This window comes from Halyomorpha halys, unplaced genomic scaffold (genome assembly GCF_000696795.3).
Source record: "Halyomorpha halys isolate HHAL.00 unplaced genomic scaffold, Hhal_1.1 Scaffold2040.1, whole genome shotgun sequence".
NCBI lineage: Eukaryota > Metazoa > Arthropoda > Insecta > Hemiptera > Pentatomidae > Halyomorpha > Halyomorpha halys.
Genome location: NW_027115559.1, coordinates 65,127 through 70,443, shown reverse-complemented (window position 1 = coordinate 70,443; position 5,317 = coordinate 65,127).

Genomic DNA, 5,317 nt, shown 5'->3' with positions numbered 1-5,317 from the left:
AAATCTTACTAAAAATCGGTACATTTAGCCTTAAACAACCTATTGTGCATAAAGTGATTAATAAGATTGTGACAGATAGTGCAAAACGAATAAAATTATAATAAATTATATAGTGGATAAAAATAGGTTATTTAATAGATATTATATAGATAATAAATATGACAAAAAGTTATTAATTGGTGCATGGTGTTTCTCTAATTTAATTATCTTTTATTGGTTAATTGTCTAAAGTATATTTTTGACAAAGGCCTGCAAACTTTTAACGAAATTGTTGTACCTGTGATATTATAAATATTGTAATTGAAATTGTTAATTAATAGATATCCTTGAGAATGGCCCGAATAGCCGAAACGTTGGAATTATAAGAGAATAAACATATGGCTATATGAATATTTTTATTATAAATGAAAAATATCTTTTCTTTTACTACATAGTATATATTTTATACTATTTACTATACACTGATCTGTTATGGTATTCATTCAACGCAGAATTTGGTACTATTTTATAATTGGTAATAAGCCATCCATACTTGCTAAAAAAAAAAAAAATAACGAAGATCTAATCCTGCACTTTTTTTAAGTTGATTAGCAAGCTAACAAGAATTTTAAGACCGCCAGAAATTCGTTTCCGTGTTAGGTGTGGTAGAAACCGATTTGTGAAATAATTTACTGAGGCATGTTTTATAGGTCGAAGCATAATCCTGTGCTGTATGGAAGCTGGCTTTATCACGCATCTCTCCTTGAACAACCTTCTACTGTTTTATATCCCTTGCCGAGAAGAAGCGGTACGATAGCGAACAGAGTGCGTAAGAAGATCCCCAAACGTCCGCCTTGGGAACTGTAAATCCTGGAGATTGCTTCTAGGCGGCTTCTGTAGGATTAAAAATTACTGCTGCCTTCTCAGCTAAGGAACCGTATCATCTTCTTCAGTACTATGTGATGTATCTTCCTCGTCAGCAATGTCATATATGTATCTTCAAGGCGATAGTTACATCTCATTGTGTACAACAAATGTTTATTTTATTTACTCGTATGGTTCTGGTGAATTTTCGGGAAGGAAAACAATATGTTAGATGTTTATACAAGGAGAGTCGGGGGTGTGGTCAATGAAGAACAAAAATAAGCAAAACTTATTTTTTATATATGTATACATAGTTGACCGTAAAAATTGATATATAAGAAGATGGTCAGGGTTGCGTTCAAAAGTGAAATAAAAATAGTTTAAAACTATTTATTTTCCGACGTTTCGCCCCACTTTGCAGGGCTGTTCAAATGAATCGGTTGAACAGTTCTGAAATGAATCTGTTCAACCGATTAATTTAAGCAGCCCTGATGAAGCCCTGCAAAGTGGGGCGAAACGTCGGAAAATAAATAGTTGTAAACAATTTTTGTTTCACTTTTTACCAGCAACGCTGACCATCTTCTTATATATAAAAACTTATTTTTATTGAGTCCCAACGTTTCCAATTAAATTTCAGACCTTCATCAGAGCTAATAAAATAATAAATTATACAACAAGAAACTAAGACAATAACAGTTTAGTTTATAAACAAAAGATATGAAAACCAACAGATTTTTGAAAATATACCGTCGGTGTTTTGAAAAAATGACGAATTCAATAAACTGGATATTTTTAAATTATACTGTAATATATTATTATTAAATAGCATGATATAATAACTATTATGTTCGTTATAATAATATCATATTATTAAATTTATAATAGTTTTTGTCTCGTTTTTCTATAATTTTTCAGAATTCTATAATGTTCCTCCCTGGTAGACAAGTAACTCAAAAGTATTTCTCATAATAAGGTAATATTTATATACAAATACATACACTTCAAATATATATATATACATAGACACACACTTATGTTATCCTGTTGCTAAGGACAGGAGACGACTCCGCAATCCTCCTCACGTAGCCTGGACCACAATAATCTGGCCCCATTTCGCCGAGGGTCAACGGACTGCCCAACTTTACCGCACTACAGTCTTTGTCTATCTCACTCTCTGTTTCTATATACCATGTATTTCTCAACTATATACTGAAAATATTTACCAATTCTACATAATCTTGAAGTTTTTTTTTAATCTGGTGCAGGGCGCGGATCAAATAAATTTCACTCATCTAAAAATCAATTTTCAAGTAATCCAATCCCTAGAACTCCTGAATTTTCATAACACTACTTGTTTATTTTAGGCATCCCGTAAATAAATTGTACCTCATTTAAGTCTCTTTATTCTAGTATTTAAGTCCAACGTTTCAGCTCCTCATGAACTAATCTATCAAATAACAGCTTTTATTATACACTGATTATGTAACAAACCAAATTATTACTAATAAAAAAGCATGTCTTAAATACAAATTTGCACTCTCATCAATCATTTAAAAACTTGTTGCAGGCTATTCTGCCCAAGTCTTCAATTTCAGTCGAAATTACCCTATGAGGCAATAAAAAAATTTGGAATCAATTTATTAAAAAGCTTTCCTTAGCTTATACCTCATATTCATATGAAATATCTTCATTGAGAGTCACCGAAACGTTGGACTTCTAAAGAAATAAAAAGTATTTTGAGATTTAATTTGGATAGAATTTATTTTATTTAAACTGTTATAACCAAGAAAGCGTAAAAATGATATGTAAATTCACCTATGCTTTTAGATATTTACAAATATTTAATTTGTATTAATAAAAAAAGTAATATGGACTAAAATAAATTATTATAAGAAAAATGTGGTGTGGTACGCGCATCATTGGTGACACAACTCGGATAACACAAACACATATCGCATTTAGACGTTTTCATCAATTTTGATTAGTTTCTGCACCTTACTATGTTGAATATTATTATTTCCAGAATATTTGGTTTTGCAATGATACCACTATAATCCAATGAAGGTTCAGTACTTTCTACGGAAGTACTGTTACTGTTACCAACGGTTGTGCAAGGAGGTTATTGGATCAGGATCACGCACTTTTTGAGTGGTGGACCTCAGAGGCTTCCGAACCCACAGGGGTGACTTTATGACATTTATGCTATGTCAAACTATTTCAATGGGGTCAGACCTAAATGATATTAAATACAATAGAATTATACATTGATATACCAAATCAACTTAATCAAAATCGTTAGAGCAGTTTTTGAGAAAATCGGAAAATAGTTACGTATGACTTTCTTTTTTTTTTTTTTTTGCTATGCTAACCAAATACACAAACGCAAAGAGTATTTTATCACAGTTGGTAATTTCGATTCAGTGAATCTCAAAACCTGTATTTTCCTCTAAAATTCGAATGCTATTTTGCACGATTGTATTACTTCTCCTTACTACATGTTCCATATACATATGAAGAAGTATAAACGTGTTTATAGGCCTTTTTAATTTCCCATTACTTTGGAAATATGACTATTATGCATGTTTGCTCATATATTTAACAATAATGTGTGGAATAGAAATCCGTTATGAAAGTTGAATTTTTGTTTTGTTTTTTTTAATAAAAGATGAAAGCTATTTATTATTTCATTAACGCTTAAAAAAAAAGTGGTGGGAGGAAAAACAGTGTGATCCCCAAAGCCAATTACGTCGACGCTATTGCAATATATACATTTGTAAATTTTTAACACTTGTTCAATTTGGAGGTAAAACCATAAGAAAATTCAAAAAAATATTTGGAAAGGACGAAAATTTTATTGAAACTCCCACTATAATGCTATCATTCTATCTATAAAATAAATATAAGAGAAATCAATAAAACAAATAACGAAAGAAATCAAAAATGTTCATATACTATTGAACAAGTCAAACAGTTAAAGTTTAGAAGAAAAATGAGTAAAATGTCAAAAGGCTTGAATTATTCATTTGAAAAACATGACAGTTCGGAATAATAAGAACAAGGGAGGAACGAAAGAAATATATATCAGCCTAAGAAGCTGGTTGCCAAGAAGTCTGAGAGGCGGACTAAATTATAGGAAACGATTCCTCCAATCACGGGATTACCCATGAACTGCATAGACATCCTGTACTCCTTTAAGATAATAAACATCTGAGCTCCTAGTTTTGCGCCATCTAGCAGACAAAAGAGGAAATATTACTTGTCTGTGGGATGGATTTTCCTGGCGGGCCAGTAAACAGGTCTGTCAATCAGAAGAAATTGTTTTCAAAATCTCTATGAAGTGTTAATCTTCAGTAAATGTCCACATTACAAGAACTTTTATTTTAACGTTGTTATATTATCGCTGCTTTGAATAATGGAATAACTTTATTTGTATTCGAACTATCCGTAGATTAATAGACACATCATGTTTTTCAATAACCTTCAATCCTTTATTCCGTTCACTCACCCCATCCTCCCTGCCTTCGAGGTGGCAGAAACTATCAACATTACCCTTCCTTAACTCCTTTCTTCTCTCTTCCCCAACCTCATCTTTTCTTCTTATGATTATTATTATTATTTTTACTTTTATTTTATTCAATTATTTATCTGTTCATGTCTAATCATCTCGCGGAGGCCCCTCAGCTCCAGATATTATAGTAAGTTTCCACAGAACGAGCATCTCAATACATAAATAAAGATCTTCAAGTACCCACGGTAGAAAAATGTAGTACTCATTTCGAATTATGTTCTCCTTCACATAATGCATTTATTATTTCATGACTATTTCTGTTTTAGAGGAATCGGGAAAAAATAGATTTAATTTGTAATAACTCTAATAGCTTTAGGAATACCTTAGGACCAACTCAATTAAGAAAATTAGTGATATTTCCCATTCTAATTAGAAAGAAAAAATTATTTTCATCAGATGTGCCCTTAATTAAACAAAGCGGCGACGTAATAAATCGTTACAAGAAATATTATTTGTTGAATACACTATATAACACGATTAATAAAAAAATCGAAAATTTCTATTTTGTAGAATTTGTTCTTTTTAAAGAACACTTACGAAATATGAGTTGACTTGTACGCATTCTATTATTTTCTGTGCAAATGAGTATTTTTATTTATTTGTTTTATTATCTGTTTTATTTTTTCTTTCGATATCTATATCAGGGTCGTGTGCGCACCTTCTATGCCCTTGATGAGTTTAAAAATCAGTGTCCTTCAATTTTTTAGAATTTTCATGAAATTACTTATTGTTTTAATATAAAAACACTGTTATTATCAAGGAAACCTTAACTTCTATTTGAAAAATAAAAAGAAGTTAACATCTTCCCCTCTACAAGCCACAACCCCTGATGAAGACCTGAAACTCAGGTCGAAACGTCGGCATAAAATAAATAAATATGGTTTTGTTTATTTATGTTGTTCTTTG